This window comes from Stomoxys calcitrans, chromosome 3 (genome assembly GCF_963082655.1).
Source record: "Stomoxys calcitrans chromosome 3, idStoCalc2.1, whole genome shotgun sequence".
In the NCBI taxonomy this organism is placed as follows: Eukaryota; Metazoa; Arthropoda; class Insecta; order Diptera; family Muscidae; genus Stomoxys; species Stomoxys calcitrans.
The window spans coordinates 191,830,766-191,852,803 of record NC_081554.1 but is presented as its reverse complement, the minus strand read 5'-3'; the positions used below and the strand labels follow the sequence as shown (position 1 = coordinate 191,852,803).

Sequence of the window (22,038 nt, the reverse complement as noted above, 5' to 3'; positions counted from 1 at the left end):
GTAAAAACTAGCAGCTTGAAATTTTGCATAGATATTTCCTATTCAGATAGGTAGTTGGGAATTGCAATTGGATCATATAGGTTCTGATTTGGATATAGCCCCCCTATACACCGATCCAGGTTTTGATTTCTTGAGCCACCAGAGGTGTCAATTTTTAACCTATTTGTCTGGAACTTGACACAAGTGCATCTGTTCTAACTTCCTAAGTCCGTGCCAAGTTTGATCTGAAAAACCGATGGCGGGAATTGACTTCTTAAGCCCCTAGGAATCTCAATTTTCATCCGACTTGGCTAAAATTTGCCACAAAGACTTCTGTTCTAACTTTCAACATCTGTGCCATCTATGATGCGATTCTCTCTCTCTGATTCTCGGATTTGACTTCTTGAATCCCTACAAGCCTCAATGTTCACCTGATTCGGCTGAAATTTGGCAGAAAACTTCTGTTATGACTTTTAACATCTGTGCCAAGTATGATCCGCATAGGCATAAAATCGGATATAGCCCTCATATAAACCGATTCCCGAATTTGACTTCTTGAGCCCCTACAATCCTCAATTTTCCCCCCAATTTGACTAAAATTTGGCGCAAATACCTCTGTTATGAGTTCCAACATCAGTGCCAACTAAGAACGATTTAACTTGTTTCTACTCTCGAGTGTTTCCGTCCCTATTCTATTAAACAGCAGTGTATCAAAAGACTCTTGACTGTAAACAAATCATCAGTTCTGTGCGATATCTAATTAAAACCATTACAGTTTGTATTAATGTAATCCTTTTTGGATAAGTTCATGAAATTTAGTAGATTTTGTAATGGTAGTCAGGTATTTAATACCCTCAGTGTGCTTATTTGTAACCCACAAGTCATAATTATCTGTAATAAAAACCTGCAGCCAAGTTAAAACGATTAAGGCAAATCTAAATTCATAACAGCTATGATTTATGGTTATGGCAAAAGAGTTTGTTTGCCAGAAACATGATTAAATTTTAAAGTGAACAAAAAAACTTAAATGTTTTAAATAAATGACTCATATTATTATAAAAAACTGCTTTGATTTTGTGCCCAAGATATTTTTCTATTAACAGCTCAAATTATATCTGATGTTGTTTAAGTTTTTCCATAACATTTTTTTTTGTTATAAAAGAACAATGAAAATTAAAACCTTTTTTTTTTGTTAAAATTGAAAATAAAAATTTTTTTATTACCACTTGGGTGGTCTTAACCCACATTTCAAAGTGGGCTTGAGTCCAAGGCACTGGCTCTGAAATTACTTTTAATTTCATTTGTAGCTTTTGCGACAAGCGCTGTGCAATTGCACTTTCATTTCGTCTTTGTTTCACCAAAGGGGCAGTTCAGCCATTCGCTGCTTGTAGTTGTAGTGTTGAAGCAAGAGGCGCTTGCAATATGGCATGGAAGTCTTTAAGTCGATTTTCAATAATTGCTAATGCGTGTTAATTGTTTTTAGTGTTCATTGAATGTTTCGATAATAGGCATTTTTTTGAATTTGTGCCTAGTTTATCTAAGAGATAGTTAAACGTTATCGATGACTGCATGAACATTGGATTAATTCAATGGATTGATTGACGGACTTACTGTACGCTTGCCAATGGGAAAGGAGGGGCGTTGCAAAGAGTGTAAGTATTTAATCACTTTATGCGTTTGACCCCTTCTCAATGAAGGCCTGATAAATGGGACATTGTGCAATTTGGAATGTTTAACACAAAAAAAAAGTCTAGAAGAATTTGATATAAACTAAATATAACCTTATATACCAAAGAAAGTAAAATTTCTGATGAAAACTTTATGAATTAGAAGAAATTTGAATTCAGTGTGTAACGAGAATTATTTCGAACACATCGCTGAGGATGCTATGGAGTAAACCACATAGCCAGAATAAGGCAAACAAGGCAGCAGGAGCCTATGGATTGAAACTAAGCCCAGAGGTGATTTTTTAAAAATTTCATATAAGAAAATAATAAAATAATTTTGGGAACATTTCTACGAAATTAAAATTCCGCAAAATGTCATAAGAATTTTTAAAAAAAATTTTCAAACATTTTTTTTTTACTTTTTAAAAATTATTAAAAACATATTTGTGCAAAAAACTTAAAAAAATAATTTAAAAAAATTAAAAAAGATTGGTAAAAATAAATGTAAGAACTTTTTAAAATTGTTGTTGGAAAATTTTAAAATTAAAAAAGTAGTCTGAAAGAAGAATAAATAAAATTAATAAAAAAGTAAAAATATTTTTGCTGGAAAAAAGTTTTTTGTAAAAATTGTAAAATTTTTTTTTTTAAATTTGTTAGTAAATTTTAAAATATTTATAAAATCACAAAAAACATTAATTTCGTATACCTAACACCCCGGGTATATATGTCAACCATCTTTCTTCATATTCTGGTGAGAAAATCATCATTTGTGAAGCAATATCAGCTATATCGAAATATGGTCCGATTTGGACCAAAATCGGCACTGACCTCGAGTGGTCTAATAAATACCATTACTGTTCAAGTTTGTGAAACTGAATAATGGTGTTTATGGCAGCAATATCCCAATATGCGACGTAGCATTATTTCGCCAAAACGATGCCACAAAACTTAAAAACGATTTTACCAAATGTCAGAAAGCCCAAATGAAAATCCTAAAATCGAAATTTTGGGTTTGCCATACTATCCAAAAACAACTGTGTCACTGAGCCTAACTTTATATATGCCATAACATCCAAATAAAAAATTTCAGCCTAACCGGAAAAGAATTGCGCCCTCTAGAGGCTCATGAAATCAAAATCCAAAATCGGTTTATACGGCAGCTATATCAGGTTATGGACCGATTTAAACCATACCTAGCAAAGTTGTTGAAAGTCATAAGAAAACGCATCATGTAAAAGCTTAAGGGGCTTAAGAAGTCAAGATCCAAAATCGGTTAACATGGCGGCTATATCAGGTTATGTAATCATTTGAATCATGCTTAGCACAGTTGTTGGAAGTCAATACAAAACACTTCATGCAAAATTTGATTTAAACGGGATGAGAAATTCGCTCTATAGTGACCCAAGAAGTCAAGATGCGTGATCGGTTTAGATGACAGCTGTATCAGGTTATGAACCGATTTGAACCATTGGCAAGCGTACAGTGGCACAGTTGTTGGAAATCATGACGAAACACGTCGTGAAAAGTTTTAGCCAAATCGGATAAGAATTGCGCCCTGTAGGGGCTCAAGAAGTAAAATAGGGAGATCCGTTTATATGGGAGCTGTATAAGGCTACAGACCGATTCAGATCGTATTATATACGCATATTAAAGATCATGGGAAATGCCGTTGTACAAAATTTCAGCCCAATCGGATAAGAATTGCACCCTCTAGAGGCTCAAGAAGTCAAGACCAAAGTTCGGTTTATATGACAGCTATACCAGGTTATGGACCGATTTGAATCATACTTAACACAGATGTTGCAAATCATAACAGAACAACTCAAGCTAAATTTCTGCCAAACGGGATGACAATTGCGCCCTCTAAATGCTCAAGAAGTCAAGACCCCAGATCGGTTTATATGACACCTATATCAGGTTATGGATCGATTTAAACCATACTCAATTTGTTGGAAATCATAACAGAACAACTCAAGCAAAATTTCTGCCAAACCAAATGAAGAAATCAAAACCCAAGATCGGCTTATGTGGCAGCTATATGATTGTATGAACCGATTTGAGCCATACTTAGAATAGCAGTTGGAAATTATTACGAAATATTTCGTGCAAAATTTCGGTCAAATCGGATGAGAATTGCGTCCATCAGGGGCTCAAGAAATAAAATAGCGTGATTGGTTTTTATGGAAGCTATATTCAGACAATATTTGACACGTTTGTGGAGGTTATATGAGAAGCCGTTGTGCAAAGTTTCAGCCAAATCGGATAATAATTGCGCCCTCTAGGGGCTTGAGAAGTCAAGATCCCAGATCGGTTTATATGCCGGCTATATCACGTTATGGAGATCCGATATCGGTTTATATGGCAGCTATAGCAAAACATGGACCGATTTGGCCCATTTACAATCGGTCGGTTGGGATTGAAATTCAACACAAGCGTTGTCGCTTCTGCTAAGAATAATTTCAATATTTATTTTCAAATATTAACGCACAAGCCGTTACCAAAAACAGCTGCCGTGTGTGAGTTTATGAAAATTTTATCAAACATTTTTTTTTGCGCCCTCTAGAGGCTCAAAAAATAAAGATCAGAGATCGGTTTATATAGCAGCTGTATCGGGTTATGAACAAATTTCGATCACTTTTGTAGTTATTGGAAGTTAGAACAAACACCTCATGCGAAATTTCAGCCAAATGGCATAAAAACTACGCCCCCTGGAAGCTAACGAAGTCAATTCGGGATATCGGTTTATATGGCAGCTAAATCAAAACATGGACCAATATGGCCCATTTACAATCCCACTTGACCTATTATTTACAATCCCACTTGACATTTACAATCCCACTTGACCTACACTAAAAGGAACTATATGTGAAAAATTTTGAGTGATGAGCTTTATTAGTTACAATGCTAGCGAGCTATCGACAGAGAGACCGACGGACGGAAAAGGCTAAATCGACTTAAATGTCATGGCGAGCAAGATATATACTTTATGGATCAGATCAATATTTCGATGTGTTGTAAAAGGAAACATGAAATTAGTATACCCTCATTATAAGGTGTAGGGTATTAAAAAAAAAGAAAAAAAAACTTTTTAAAAAAATGTTGGTAAGAAATTTGTAGAAAAAGGATTTTTTTTTTTTTTAAATCTTTTAGAAAAGATTTGAAAAAAGCTCATATTTGAAAAAATTAGTTAAAAGAATTAAAAAAAAATTACAAAAATTTTAAAAAAGCTAGGTTTAGAGTAATTTTTTAAAAAGTCTTTAAATTGAAAAAAAAAACATTTGTATAAAAAAATTACAAGAAATATATAAAAGTAAATGTGAAAATAGTTTCGTTTGTTGGAAGTAATAAAAAAATTAATTTAAAAAATTGTTACCAAAATTTGTAACAAATATTTTTAACAAAATTTGTAAAAAATGTTGTAAAATATATTTCGCAAAAAAACAATTTTTTAAAAAACCCATTAAAAAAGTTGGTTAGAAAAATATTTTTTGAAAAATAAAAAAATGTTTTTGTAAATTTACGGTTTTAAAGAAATGCAAAACTTAAAAATGGAAATTTTTTTTGAGTGATAATTGGCACAACATAACTATTTTGATAAATTTCATTTAGGCTCAAATTTAGAATATTTTAAAATAAACGAATATAGGCCTTCTCTATTTCAATTGCTCAATTACCTAATTGCTTAACAGTTTTATTATTTAATTAGAAATTAGAAAAAAAAAACTTGTGGAGGGTGAAACTTAAGGTGGCGACATTTTTTTAATGACTATCAACATTTGCACACTCCACCAGCCACTTTGTTTGCTTGTGGCTTATTGTTTTTTTATATTCCTTGCATAGTTTTGTTTTAAGTTTTTGAAGAGGGGAGAACTAATTGTTCTGCTAGTCCTATGTTTGTACAAAAGGTATGCCATCTATTCATTCCAATGGCTCGCATGACATTCTTTAGTTTAAATCTTGAAGCTTTTGTTGTTGGTTTGCGTTGAATTTCAGCTGAGAATAATTTCAATATTTATTTTCAAATATTAACGCACAAAGCCGTTACTAAAAACAGCTGCCGTGTGTCTGAGGAACGAAGCGAAATAGTTTTGAATAGTTCTATCTTAAGAAGTTTTGTTTTTTTTAGGTAAATTTGCTTCTCCTCTTAACAGGAAGTTAAGTGTGAATTTTGGTTAATAGCAGCAAATACCAAGACGATCGTTCCATGTTAGCTGGGTGTCTAAAGACAATGGAAGCATTACCCAACAATACACACAATTTAATGACATTTTTATGTCAAACTTTGTTTGGCTGCTGGTAGGGAAAGCAGTAGAACTGCAGTGGAGTTAAGGGAGTAGGCTAAGGTGCTGGCAGAATAATAAACTCGCTATAATGGGAGATTTAAAAACTAAAAACTATTTTTTAAAGAATTTTTGTAGGTTTGAAGTTTTAGATTGAAGGATAATACTCATGCCAATACTATAGGGATATAGTCATTCCCTTTGGAACACTTCGAATTTTTGATCAAGGTAAAGCCCTAAAATTTCCAAAAAAAAAATTTCCAAAAAAAAAAAAAAAAAAACAAGTAAAAAGGCCTTAAGTTCGGCCGGCCCGAACTTTGGATACCCACCACCTTGGGTATATATGTAAAACACCTTTCGTCATAATCCGGTGTAAAATGCAAAGTGTATGCCCCCATAGCAGCTTTATCGCAATATGGTCTGATTTGGACCGAATTCGACACGGATATTGAGTGGTCTATTAAGTCCAAGTCATTGTTCAATTTTGTAAAATCAAATATTGGACTTTTTGTTAGCCATATCCAAATATAGACCGATCTGAACCATATACGACACGGATGTCGAAGGGCCTAACATAAGTCACTGTGTCAAATTTCAGCGAAATCGGATTAAAAATTTATAAATGTGCCTTTTAATGGGGCAAAGACAGCTATATCAAAATCTGAACCGATCTGGGCCAAATTGGAGAGAGCTGACGAAGGTTCTAACACAACTCACTGTCCCAAATTTCAGCAAAATCGGACAGTAAATGCGCCTTTTATGGGCGCAAGACCTTAACTCGAGAGATCGGTCTATATGGCAGCTATATCCAAATCTGATCCGATCTGGACCAAATTAAATAAGCATGTTAAAGGGTCCAACACAACTCACTGTCCCAAATTTGGGCGAAATCGGACAATAAATACGTCTTTTATGAGCCCAAAACTTTAAATCGAGAGATCGGTCATTATGGCAGCTATATCCAAATCTAGACCGATCTGACCCAAATTGAAGAAGGATGTCGAAGGGCCCAATACAACTCACTGTGCAAAATTTCAGCAACATCGGGCAATAAAAGCGCCTTTTATGGCGAAGGGTCTAAGACAACTTACTGTCCCAAATTTCGGCGACATCGAGCAATAAATGCGGATCGGCCTTTATGACAGCTAGATCCAAATCTTGACATATCTGGGCCAAATTGAGAAGGATGTTGAGCGGCCTAACGCACTCACTGTCCTAATTTTTGGCAAAATTGGACAATAAAGGCGTCTTTTATGGGCCTAAGACCCTAAATCGGCAGATCGGCCTATATGGCAGCAATATCCAAATATTGACCGACCTGGGCCAAATTGAAGAAGGATATTGAGGGGCCTAACGCAACTCACTGTCCCAAATTTCAGCAAAATCGGACAATAAATGCGTCTTTAATGCATTGAAATTTCGCACATTGTGTTTTGTTTTGACTTCAAACAACTCTGCCAAGTACGGTCCAAATCGGTCTATAACCTGATATAGCTCCCATATAAACCGATGTCCCGATTTGACTTCTTGAGCCCTTAAAAGCCGAAATTGTTATCCGATTTAGCTAATATTTTGCACATGTTTGTGCAGTGTTTTCTTATGACTTCCATCATGGCTTGAAAGAAATTTGGTATGTTGAATAAAATTATGCCCTTCAACCAAGTTTTTAGCAGAATTAGTGGTGGTGGGTACCCAATATTCGGCCCGGCCGAACTTAGCACGCTTTTACATATTATATTTTTCATTTAAAAAAATGTTCATTCAAACATATTTTTTCTATATTTTAGTTCTTCTTTTCTTCTACCCACTTTATGCCAAACTCTAAACAAGGTCTAACCATCCTCAGTTGGGTAGGTGATCACTAGGATATCCCAAGAAAAGAATGCTAATGTATGCAATATTTACATCATCATGTCAACTGTGAGTAAATAAAATCCCATAATATTTACCAATATGTGTGTGAGTGTGTTTAGTGCATAGCCAACAACAAATGCACATTTAGCATAGCTGCACAGCATTGCAAAGAGAATAGGCGTCTGTAATGAAGATAACAGTGCACTTGGCTTGCTGGCTGACTGGCCCATAGTCAATTATGCTGTTAAACAAACAATGGACATGAGAGCAATGCAGTGAATCATTTCCAAGAATGCTGCGCTGGCACTACTCTCACAAAGTGCGGAAGTTAATGCTAGTAGTAAGCAACAAACTGTTAATATAGCCATATGGGTGTTGTTTTGTTATGTTAATGGTGTGTGGGGAAAAAATCTCACACATAATTTAAATAAATTATGTTGAAAGGCATTAACTCTTAACATTAATGCATATGTTATTAACAGAGGTAAAGTAACAACATTATGTTGTAAAGTTTGTAACATTTATTGTTCGCCGTAACACAAATAAAACGAAAACAAAAAAATAAATTTATGAAGGAGGTAGACGCATACTTTTATTCAGCATTTTGCTATACAGGTAACAAGCTTACCTTAAATCCAAATCACAACGATATGTAATTAACCAAGCGATCGCGAAATCGAAGAACGAGTCATTAGAACCTTAAGACGGGGAAAGGTGGAGGCAATAATAAATAGAAAAAGGACCAACAAGTTAAAGCGTGTTAAGTTCGGTCTGGCCGAATCTTGGAAATCCGCCACCATGGATTCTGCTAACAATTTATGAAACTAAATTTAATTGAAGGGCATAATTTTATTCTATATACCAAAGTTCTGTCAAATTAGCAAAAATTTAAGCTTATAGGAACCGAACAAGGATAATCGAGAGACCTGTTTATATGGGAGCTATATCAGGTTATAGACTGATTTGGACCGTATTTGGCACAGTTGTAGGAAGCCGTAACAGAACACCGCATGAAATTTTTTCAGCCAAACCGGACAAAAATTACGGTTTGTAAGGACTTAAGAAGAAGACTTTACGTAGTGCAGTTGTTGAAAGTCATAACAGATCACTACATGTAAAGTTTCAGCCAAATCAGACAAAAATTGCGGCTTGTAAGGGCTTAAGAAATCAAATCGGGAGATCGGTTAATATGGAAGCAATATAAGGTTATAAGCCGATTTGGACCGTATTTGGCACAGTTGATGGAAGTCGTAACAAAACACTATGTATAAAATTTTGTCTAAGTCGGAAAAACATTGCGGCTTCCAGGGACTCAAGAAGTCAAATCGGGAGATCGGTTTATATGGGAGCTATGTCTAGTTAACTGAACACCGCATACAAAATTTCAGCCAAATCGGGCAAAAAGTGCGGCTTCCAGCGGCTCAAGAAGTCAAATCGCGAGATCGGTTTATATGGAAGCTCCATAAGGTTAAAGACAGATTTGGGCCGTACATGGCACAGTTGTTGTAAGTCATAATGGAACACTTTTTCCAAAATTTTAGCCAAATGGGACAAAAATTGCGGCTTGCAGGGCCTCAAGAAATCAAATCGGGAAATCGGTTTATATGGAATTTATATCTGAATCTGAACCGATATGGCCTATTTGCAATCCCCAACGATCTACATTAATATAAAGTATCTGTGTAAAATTTCAAGCGGATCGCTCTTCGCGTTCGACCGCTATCGTGATTTCGACAGACGGATGGACGGACGGACATGGCTAGTTCGACTAAGAATGTCTAGACAATCCATAATATATATACTTTATGGGTCGCAGATCAATACTTCGAGGTGTTACTTCGAGGTGAATGACTAGATTAGTACACCCCATCCATGGTGGTGGGTTAAAAAGAATACTTATGTGAGTCACTCTAGGCCATTGAGGATTGCAAATCGACCACATTGTTAAAGACTTGGATATAGTCCCAATATAAACCGAACCCCGGTTATGATTTCTTAAGCCCTTACAGGCCTCAATTTTCATTCGATTTGGCTTCTATAATGTGTTTCAACATCCATGCCTGTATGAATCGGATCAGTCTATAAACTGACAATTCAGGTCTATTTTTTCCTCCACTGCAACCCCCATGTGAACTAATCTCCCGATTCGACTTATTAAGACTCTTGAAGGCACAATTCTTAACCGATTTGACTGAAATGTTGAACGATGAATTCTCTTATGATCTCCAAGATCAAAATCAAGCACGATTCCAATGGGTCCATATCATAATATAACTCCCATCTACACTGATTTCTTAAATTGAGATCTTGAGCTCCAACAAAGAGCAATTCTTTTCGAAGATTCGGACCAGCCGAACTTAACACACATTCACTTGTCTATTTAACCGATGACAATCGATATGAGATCTTGAACCCTTTAGAATTTAAATAACTTTAACTCCTTTACTGTCATGGCTTTATAACAGTTCCTATGCATTAGCCATCACTGTTAGATAAGGGCAACATGTTAAAGTAATTTCACACATATCCCACAACATTAAGCTGTATTAATTTCAGGGACTGTTGTTAATGTCCGTTAACATTTCCCTATGGATTTCGATTTTATGCTATGCTGCTGTCTGTTATGTCTGGCGGTTGAATGCCGTATATACACAACACTTTGATTTGGTTATCTCTCTGTCTACGCCTGCTGCTGTCTGTCGCTGTCCATGGCAACTTAGCAGAGGCTTGTTTTGGGTGTTTTTGTTATACCCACCACTGAAGAATGGGGGTATATTCAAGTTGTTATACCGTTTGCAACACATCGAAATATCCATTTCCGACACTATAAAGTATATATATTCTTGATCGTCGTAAATATCTATGACGATCTAGCAAGGTCCGTCCGTCTGTCTGCTGAAATCACGCTACAGAAGTTAGAAATGAAGATAATTAGTTGAAATCTTCTTCTTTTTATCCATGGACAGGTTAAGCTCGAAGATGGGCTGCATGGGACTACATCTTGATATAGACCGATCTACCGATTAAGGGTCTAAGACGCGTTAAAGTCATATTTATTATTCGATTTCGCTGAAATTTGTCACAATGTGTTGCGTAAGGCTCCTCGACATACGTACTGAGTATGGACATTATCAAGCTATATTTGGATATACAGATATGCCAATCGACCGTTTCCCCGATTTAAGGTCTTTGGCCCATAAGAGGCGCATTTATTATCCGATTTCGCTGAAATTTGGGACAGTGAGTTGTGTTGGGACCTTCTAAAGGGTGATTTTTTTGAGGTTAGGATTTTCATGCATTAGTATTTGACAGATCACGTGGGATTTTAGACATGGTGTCAAAGAGAAAGATGCTCAGTATGCTTTGACATTTCATCATGAATAGACTTACTAACGAGCAACGCTTGCAAATCATTGAATTTTATTACCAAAATCAGTGTTCGGTTCGAAATGTGTTCATTCACCGTAACGTTGCGTCCAACAGCATCTTTGAAAAAATACGGTCCAATGATTCCACCAGCGTACAAACCACACCAAACAGTGCATTTTTCGGGATGCATGGGCAGTTCTTGAACGGCTTCCGGTTGCTCTTCACTCCAAATGCGGCAATTTTGCTTATTTACGTAGCCATTCAACCAGAAATGAGCCTCATCGCTGAACGGTGAATGAATACATTTCGAACCGAACACTGATTTTGGTAATAAAATTCAATGATTTGCAAGCGTTGCTCGTTAGTAAGTCTATTCATGATGAAATGTCAAAGCATACTGAGCATCTTTCTCTTTGACACCATGTCTGAAATCCCACGTGATCTGTCAAATACTAATGCATGAAAATCCTAACCTCAAAAAATTCACCCTTTATATCCGTGTTCAATATGCCCCCAATTTATACATGGATATAGTTGCCATATAGGTTGATCTGCTGATTTAAGGCATTGGGCCCTTTATTATCTGATTACGTTAGTTCGACAAAGTGAGCTATGTTAAGCTTCTCGACATCCGTGCCCAATATGGTCCCGATCGGTCTATATTTGGATATAGTTGCCATATATACCGATCTCCCTATTTTAGTCCTTTTTTGTGAAAATTGGAAAATACATTGCTGCATGCACTTAGTCACTTATGTGTTATGTTGGGTTTACAATCTGCTTTACCGACTAAAAACCCATCTTATCGCCGCTGAAAGTCAAGTCCGCTAAGGCACCGCTTTCGCATTACTTCGAGGTGGCTCTCAAATCGGTTCTTTCACCTTCGTGCATTTCATCGCTTGCGTCTAAGCCCCCGTCGTCGAGACCACTTTTGCCTCATCGAGATCATATTTTTTTTGACTTAGGACTTCTTCGCTGTATCTTGCTATTGCGGTTCAGTTGTCAATACTTCTGATCATTTTGTCTACAACATTTTCTGAAGTTATTGACCCTGATCTGATCTGATCTGATCTTCAAGGGACGCGCGTGGTTCCTCCGTTCGTGTGGAGTGTAAGGCGTAAGTTCAGCGTTAACCATGTTTTCTTCATCTTCGTAGAGGCAAAAAGGATTGATGCACTAGTGCTAGTATTTCCTTAAATATCCCTGTCCGGTAGAGCTGACAAAATATCGATGGCACTATCGATATTTTAATTTTTGTCTGAATATCAATTGATATTTTCCCTGAAAATGCGCAATTTTTTTAATGCAATAAGCGATCCGAAACCGAATGTATTCTTTAAGACACGATCCATCTATAGAGGTCGCTAGCGGTTGCATTCTCGCTATTATCTGCACTGCAGCAGCCGAAACGGTCCTATACGCCGATGCCACTCTTAGTGCAGCGGTTCGCCGAACACTGAATAGCAGTTGTGCTCTGTGCCTGGCATGGAGGCTATCGGCTCAGATCTCGCACCCATATAAGAGGATGCTATAACAAGCTTTCAATAACAGTTTCCTCTTTTTGGGTAGTGACCCTTCTATGTTCGCCGTGATCAGTTGGGCCGTGATTCCGATCGCTCTTTGAGCAGAGAATTTTGTTTGCGAACCGAATGGCAGTTTGTAGTCCAGTCGAATTCCGAGGTAATTTACCGCCTTCCTTGTCGTGATGACTACTTTGTCCACTCGAATATCTATTTCAAGGAGGATTGTCTGTCTGATTAGCAGAGCTGATTGAATTTTAGTGCAGAGGTTCGCTGAACACCAATCAACTGTTGTGCCCTGTGCCTGACATGGGGCCTATATGCCTAGATCTCGCACCCCTATAAGAGGATGCTATTACAAGCTTCCATAGAAGTTTCCTCTTTTTGGGAAGTAACCCTTCTATTTTCGCCATAAGTCTGCTTAGTTGAGCCGTTATCCCGATCGCTATTTAAGCAGACAATTTTAACTGCGGACCGGTAGGAACTCTTCCCACAATACTTCTGCCTCTCTTGTTGGTCGTTTTTGAACCCTGTTCTATAGCTCGTGAGTTTAGGTCACCTGTCGTTATGGTTTGACCTTCAGCGCCACTTATATTGCTTTCTTTGGCTACGACTTTTGTGCCGAATTCTTTGATATTGTCGCTTGAAGTCAAGTATCAACTAAATATTCCCAGTGAACCAAATTTCGGATGTCATATATTTCTTTAAAAATTCTGAACTCTTCCGATAAGATCTGTTTCCTCTGCCTCTGCTCCCTGTTCTCAGATTGATCCATATTGCTGTTGTTTCTGCTAAGTCCTCAAGAACCACTGATCAATTTCTTTTTTTGAGTACTGCTCGCTAATTACTGTTACGTCCTCGATTTGCTCCAACACTATCTGTGACAGTAAAGAATTCGCAACTTCCGCTTATTCGCTTTACAGCTTCTTGAGCCAGATAGGTGATCCACCTTCCTTTTTCCCTCGCTAAGGCTGACACAATTTTCCGGATTGTTTCTACACCGATTTCAATACTCGGGCTCATAAAGCAGCGTTCATTACCCAATTTCGCTGAAATTTGGCACACTGAGCTGTGTAAGGCCCTTCGACGTCCACGTTCGTTCTGGTCCCCCATTGGTCTATATATGAATACAGCTTCCAAATAGACCGATCTTCTGATTTAAGGTCCTGGGCCCATGAAAGCTCTTTTAGGCTCTTCAATATCCGTGTTCAATATAGTCCCGATCTCTTCATGCATGAATAAAGCTGACCAAATAGACCAATCTCTCGATTTAGGGACTAGAGCTCTTAAAAGACGCATTTATTATCAGATTTCGCTGAAATTTGGCATAGTGACCTATGTTAGGATTTTCGATATGCGTGCCATATACGGTTCAGATCGGTTTATATTTGGATGTAGTTGTCATATTCTGTTTTACCAACTTGAACAGCTAATTGTATTTATTAGACCACTCGACTTCCGTGCCGAGTTTAGTCCAAAACGGAACATATTTCCATATAGCTGCTATGGGTTCATAAATGGTGCATTTTTTCATCGGATTATGGCGAAAGGTCGTTAAAATATATAATCGACGTGGTGGGTATCCAAAGTTCGGTCTGACCAAACTTAATGCCTTTTTAGTTGTTTTGTTTTCAGTTTTTTATGCTTTAATCAAGAGTGGGGGGCCTACATGCATATGATGCGGCTGGTTGCCAGTGTTGTGTGTGTCTCTTGTGGTAAATGTTCTATGAAAGTGTTGTTTGCCCAATGTAAATACTTGACATGCAAACAAACATGCTTAGATGATTATGATGTTGGCGATGGGTTTCATGCCCGATTTGTGTTGAATAAATGCTTCGGCTAAGATTCGTTAAATTGCTCACTCGGCTTCGGCTTGTTAAAGAAGGCTGGCAAGCAGGCAGGCAGGCAGGCACACACACAAGAGGCGGCACATATATAACATGTTGCTCGTAATATTTTATGCCTAATGTTAATGCAACATTTCAATGGATGATGCTTTAATGTTGGGCGCTGCTAGCGTCGCTGTCATGGCTGCTGATGTGGCTTTTGCAAACATTCATTGAAGCTCTCGTACTCACTGCTTTGACAGACCCATTGGAAAGCTGTGGTGTAATAACGGGTGTTCTTACTGCTTGCTGGCCGATGACAATGTTTTGTTTATGCTCTTGTTGTTAATGCGTGTGGCTGACGTTGGCTGCGTTCGTAAATGGCTGCGCTGGCGTTGTGGTGTGGTGTCTGTTTTGCGCCCAAGTTTTCAAATTTGTTTTCCCGCAATTTCAGTTCGGATTTGCGCACGATAACGTTAAGACGAGCTTTGTTGTTTAAATAAAAATTCTTCAATTCTTCTTCTTCTTCTAATAATAATCTAATAATCAATAATACATCTGAATAAATGAAGAAAGTTGAGTGTTGTTTATTTTTATTGTAGAACGGAAATCAAACCGAAGAGAGCAAAAATTCCTTGACCTAGTGCTCGTGTGTTTTCGAAGGCAATTTCGACTGTTAAAGATTTCCTAGTGAAAAAAAGAAAGAAACGAATTTGACTTAATCCAATGCGAAGAATATTGCGAGAACAGATTTTAATGATTTATTTTAACATAATAATAATTTTTTTCTAAAAAAATTAATGAATAAAAAATAAAAGTGACAACTAGTGAACCTAACTATAACTAAAGAAAAAAAAGCACACACATAAATTCACGAAAATTGGCAAAAATTAATTAAATTTGATAAAAGAAAATTAATACAAAAAAAAAAAATAAAAAATAAAACCTAATGGGTAATTAAACAAATTTGGAAAAAAGTTACAAAAAGAACATAAGCACCTATTTATTTTTATTAAAAGCGGAAAATTACACTGAATAACAAAACTAAAAGGTAAGAATTGGAATAAAAAACTAATTTTCGTTTTGTTAAAAAGCAACGTAAAGAAAAACTAAAAATTGTATTTAATAAAATAAAATAAAATAAAATAAAATAAAATAAAATAAAATAAAATAAAATAAAATTAAATAAAATAAAATAAAATAAAATAAAATAAAATAAAATAAAATAAAATAAAATAAAATAAAATAAAATAAAATAAAATAAAATAAAATAAAATAAAATAAAATAAAATAAAATAAAATAAAATAAAATAAAATAAAATAAAATAAAATAAAATAAAATAAAATAAAATAAAATAAAATAAAATAAAATAAAATAAAATAAAATAAAATAAAATAAAATAAAAAAAATAAAATAAAATAACATAAAATAAAGTAAAGTAAAGTAAAATAAAATAAGGCCAAAATTCGGGCTGTGCCGACTTTATAATAATTTCGAGCAAAGCAAATATTTTCAAACTGCAATAATTACGGACCAATGACAACATTATTGAAAATTACCCCAAATCTGACGAACATATATTTGGGAGCTACATCTAAGACTGAATCGATTTTGACCAAACAGACATCGAGGAAAGCTTTATGCACAATTTTGGCAAGTTTGGTCAATAAATGCGCTTGCATTGCATATGGCAGCTATATCTAAATCTGAACTGATTTCTATAAAATTAATCAGTAATATTTAGAGTCATTAGAAAATCGTTCCTAGCAAATTTCGAGAGAATCGGATAACATATGAGCACTTGTTGATGGTCAAACCAGAACATTTCATGCAAAATTTCAGTTATATCGGGTAATAATGAAGCCCTCTAGAAGCTCACGATGTCAAGATCCAAGATCGGATTATATACTAGCTATATCAGGTTATGGACCAAATTGAACCATACTTGACACATTTATTAGAAGTTGGAATAAAACACTGCATGCAAAATTTGAATTAAATCGGATAATATTTGCGCCATCTAGCGGTTCAAGAATTCAAGATTTGAAAGCAATTTATATGGGAGCTATATATGGTTATGAACCGATTTGAGCCATACTTGGTACAGTTATTGATGGTCATGCAAAATTTCAGCTAAATCGGATGATAATTGTCTCAAGTCAGAGTCAAGATTGGAAATCGGTTTATAAGGGAGCTATATCAGGTTATGAACCGATTTGAGCCATACTTGGTGCAGTTGTTGATGGTCAACTCAAAACTCTTCATGCTAAATTTTAGCCAAGTCGGATAATTATTGCGCCCTCTAGCGGCTAAAGAAGTCAAGATCCGAAATCCGTTTATATGGGAGCTATATGAGGTTATGGATAGATTTGAATCATACTTGGTACAGCTGTTGATGGTCATACCTTAACACTTTATGCTGAATTTCAGCCAAATTGCATAATAATTGCGCAATCTATCGGCTCATCGGAGCTATATTAGGTTATGAACCGATTTGGACCATACTTGGCAGGGTTGTTGGAAGTCATAATAAAACGCTGGCAGCCAAATCGGATAATAATTGCGATCGGTTTATATGGCAGCTATATCAAAACTTGGACCGATTTGGCCCATTTACAATCCCATCTGACCTACACTAATAAGAAGTATATATGTGAAATTGCTAGCGACTGGCTTTACTCCTCTGAAAGTTAGCGTGCTTTCGACATACAGACGGGCAGACTATCATGCTTAAATCGACCTATGATGTCAAGACGATCAAGAATACGTATACTTTATCGGATCTTAGACGAAATTAGTGTACCCCCATCCTATGGAGGGTATAAAATGGCAAATTCGACCGGGCCTAACTTTAGATTTTCCGCGAAATCGGGCAAAAAAGATTAAACTAGAAGTCGTCGTGCAAAAACTAAGCCCAATTGGATAAAAATAGCTCCTCGAGATGTTAAAGATATAAAATCGGGAAATCCATATAAAAGAAAGCTTTATCAGGTTAAGAACATCTATGGATCATATGTTGGATAAAAACTTGCACTCTCTAGAAGTAAAAATGGCTAAATTAGCGAAGCGATGTGGGATTTCAGTAGGGCCCTTGAAGGCGAGACGACTGTTGCAAGTTGGGCCAACTTTTCCCGGGAAGTATTTAGTAGGAGACGAACGCGATATAGTGGAGGCATGAATAATGCTAGTTATCCATGAAGAGGTGTTGCAGAGTGCGCGCCAGAGTGATTTAGGGCTGCGCTTAACACGGCCTGGCTCCTGCCTTGCCCATGTTAACACTGAGGCCTTGGCCCTTTGTTATTACCCGTTGCCTTAGTGGTTGTGTTCGGTCATCCGTGGGGGTGTCGGCGTTTATTGTTGAGTCCCATTTTGGGGCTGTCATTTCCCGTTTGTGTACACACATCGTTCTTAGATATATGGCCATAGTGGCCTGGGGCTGATTAATATCCGCACCCTCTTTAAAGCTGTTATGTCAGCTTAGGGAGATTTTTTTATTTTCCTAGGTGATAAGTTCCGAATAGTTTAGGGTTCTACTGGTAGTGGTCTTTTAAGGCTACGAAATCTGAACGTAGATTTTATCAGTTACCTCAGGAGTCAGGAGCCTTTGGAACTTGGGTTCAGGCAATGGTGAGGGATAGAGCGCAAGATCGGGGTAGAGTTGCGTTTTAACTGGGTGCTGTGTCCCATAGATAGGAAGGAGTATTAGGTAGTGTTCCGTGCCTAACCAAGTAGGTGAACCCGTTCAAATACGTGGGTTCGAATTGGTACTCAAATACAGGTTACTGTGCGGGGAGCATTGGTAGACGCATTGTTTACAACCTTGGACCTCACAGGTTTGGGCCATAATGGCAGTCATCTTTGCTAAACACGACATTCGTGTCCCGGTTCTTATAGGCCTCATGGCTAACTTGCGGTTCTAAAGACTTTCACCGTCGACGTCCTGGCGTTCACGCTGTATCATCTCACGCATTTCATGCACGCAAGGGCTGAAAGTAAATCTCGGTTTCTGAGTTATTAGTCTAGATTTTCCTCTAGAACAGCTCATTTCCTTGTTTCCTTCCGTAAGTATACTAATTTAGTCATTGCGTTTGTAACACCACGAAATATTCGTTTAAGACCCCATAAAGTATATATACACATTCTTGAACGTCATGACATTTTAAGTCGATATCGTTCATCATGTTCATCTGTCCGTCCGTCAGACTGTCTGTCGAAAATACGCTAACTTCGAAGGAGTAAAACTGGGCGCTTGAAAATTTGCAAACTTACTTCTTATTAGTGTTGGTCGCTAGGGATTTTAAATGGGCCAAATGGGTCCATGTTTTGAGGTAGCTGCTATAAAAACCTATTGGGTTGCCCAAAAAGTAATTGCGGATTTTTTAAAAGAAGGTAAATGCATTTTTAATAAAACTTAGAATGAACTTTAATCAAATATACTTTTTTTACACTTTTTTTCTAAAGCAAGCTAAAAGTAACAGCTGATAACTGACAGAAGAAAGAATGCAATTACAGAGTCACAAGCTGTGAAAAAATTTGTCAACGCCGCAAATCCGCAATTACTTTTTGGGCAACTCAATATATTGAGTCTTGAGACTTCTTGAGCCTCCAGGAGCTACAACTCTTATCCAATTTGGCTTTGGTACGACTTCCAACAATTGTGCCAAGTATGGTTCAAATCGATACATAACCTGATATGACTGTCATATAAACCGATCTTGGATCTCGACTTCTTGAGCCACTAGAGGGCGCAATTCTCATCTGATTTGGCTGAAATTTTGCATGAAGTGTTTTATTATGATTTTCAACAACTATGCTTAGTATAGTTAAAATCTATACATAACCTGATATAACTGTCATATAAACCGATCTCGGGTCTTGATTTCTTGAGCCTCTAGAGGGCGCAATTCTTATCCGATTTGGCTGAAATTTTGCATGAATTGTTTTGTTATGAGTTCCAACAATTATGCTAAGTACGGTTCAAATTGGTCCGTAACCTGATATAGCTACCATATACACCGATCTCGGGTCTTGACTTCTTGAGCCATTAGAAGGAGAAATTCTAATCCAATTTGGCTGAAATTTTGCATGAACTGTTTTTAATGAGTTCCAACAATTGTACTAAGTATGGATCAAATCGATACATAACCTGATATAGCGGTCATATAAACCGATTCGGGATCTTGACTTCTTAAGCCCCTAGAGGGCGCAATTCTTATCCGATTTGTATGAAATTTTTCTCGAAGTGTTTTGTTATGAGTTCCAACAAATGTGCTAAGTATGGTTCATATTGGTCTATAACCTGATATAGCTACCATATAAACCGGTCACGGGTCTAGACTTCTTGAGCCAATAGAGGGAGCAATTCTTATCCGATTTGCCTGGAAGTTTGTACCATGGTTTCTCCCAATGACTTCTAATTTTTTAGCTACTATCATTTTGGCGACAATGGTTAAAACAGCTCACGTGTCAACGCTTGCAAATTATTGAATTTTATTATCAAAATGCATTTTCTTCCAAAAAAGTTCATCGCGCTCCTCTTTCATTTTACGACGAAGCTCATTTTTGGCTCAATGGTTACCTAAATAAGCAGAATTGTCGATTTTGGAGTGAAGATCAACCAGAAGCATTGCAACAGCTCCCAATGTATCTAGAAATAGTCACAGTGAGGTGCGGTTTATGGGCTGATGGCATCATTGGACCGTACTTCTTCAAAGATGATGCGAATCGTAATGTAACTGTGAATCGTGAGAGCTATCGTTAGATATCCAACTTTTTTTTGTCCAAAATGCAAGAGCTTGACTTGCATGAAAAGTGGTTTCAACAAGACAGTGCCACATGCCACACAGCACTCGTAACAATGGACTTATTGAGAGGCGAGTTCGGTGAACATTTTATTTCACGGTGGGGATTGCTGAATTGGCCGCTTATCGCTTTTAGAAAATTTTTTGTGGGACAATGTTAAAGCTCATGTCTGTACAGACATTAAAGCATTTATTCGTGAGATATCGGCCGATATGTTGGAAAGAGTATGCCAAAATTGGACTAAGTGTATGGACCATTTGAGGCGCAGTCACTGCCAACATTTGCATGAAATAATCTTCAAACATTAAGTAATATGGATCGTACTCTCGATACAAATAATAAAGAGTGTAGTCCGATTCAAGTTTAAGCTCAATGATGAAGGGCCTTCTTTTTTGTAGCCGAGTCCAAACGGCGTGCAGCAGTGCGATACTCTGTGGAGAGAAGTTTTTACATGGCATAGTACCTCACAAATGTTGCCAACATTAGGAGGGGAAAACCATAGCTGAATTTTTTTTTCTGATGGTCTCGCCAGGACTCGAACCCAGACGTTCAGCGCCATAGGCGAACATGGTAACCTCTGCGCTTCGGTGGCCCCAAATAAAGATTTCATGCATTTTTCTGAATTTTATGTGTCTTTTTTGAAAAACTTTCCTATAGCTTTTAAAAAATCTCTCTTTACTATGGTCTTCAACATTCAATTCATTTATGGTCTAAAACGGACTATAACTTGATATAGCTCCTATAGCATAACAATTCCTATCCATTATTCTTTGTTTGCCTAAAAAGAGCTACCGCTCAGGGAACTCGACAAATACGAACCATGGTGGATGGTATATAAGATCCGGCCCAGTCGAACTTAGCACGTTTTTACTTGTTTTAGTTGTATTCTTGCACCTTATCTTTTGGGAGCCTTGAAGAACATGGTTTTATCTTCGTTTACTGCCAGACTGTTCCTTCACTGTTCCATGTTAAAGTTGAGTTTTCAAGAATTTTTTTCCCGTGGTAAAACTATGGCGGAAAATGTCATGTACTCATTATCTTCGTGTCTTTTTGGGAGCCATAGGAGTGGAGTTTTAACCTTGCACATGTGTCACCCTTCGGGCACCTTTTAACCATATTCGCCATACAACAAAACTACTGAGTTCGCATGAAAAAGTGATCTTTCAGTGATTTATGAAAATTGTTGGCTTCCATACTATGCCAAATATGCCTTTGAGCACGCATATGGAAATTCGAATTACCACTCAAGCAGTTAAAACAAGGTCTAATGCTGCCATCGATTTCTCATCAATAACAACAACAATTAAAAATAATGAATTTGTGTTAACAAATTTTCCTCAAAATCAAAAAAACAAAAGCTTTTAATTTACGCATCATTTAAAGGAGACACACCCAGATTTGTTTGTGGATCATCGTTGAGCTATTTATTTAAATTTTTTGCAAAATATTTGGAACTTCCTCTGTTGGCACTTAGAATGTGAGTTCCAACGAAACCCAGGCTTGTTCCCCTAAATCAGCAAGTTTTTGAATTTTGGGTAATGGTTTTTGTTTGTGCAGGGAATTGAAATCCATTTTAAATTGTTTTAGTTTTCAATTAATTATTTGATTGTTTGCCTTTTTTTGTCTTTGGCTATGTCATTCGATCATAAATAGTAGATATTTACAACAGTTTAAGAACAAAAACGATTAATTATAAATGAATAGACACAGGGGGAGGGGGGTGGTAGGAAATCTGACGAT

At 36.8% G+C, this 22,038-nt stretch overlaps 1 protein-coding gene across 2 annotated transcripts in view; it reads left to right on the top strand.

Moving 5' to 3' along the window:
* The first annotated feature begins 1,583 nt into the window (after nt 1-1,583).
* LOC106080485 (papilin) overlaps nt 1,584-22,038 on the top strand; it is a 183,532-nt gene continuing 163,077 nt past the window's right edge. Inside the window, exon 1 of one of the 2 annotated variants that reach the window (XM_013241861.2) lies at nt 1,584-1,631. The gene's annotated coding sequence lies outside the window, so the exon portion shown is untranslated. Of the gene's footprint in view, nt 1,632-15,443; nt 15,547-22,038 lie in introns of those variants that run through there. The other variant, XM_013241860.2, reaches the window with a different exon arrangement.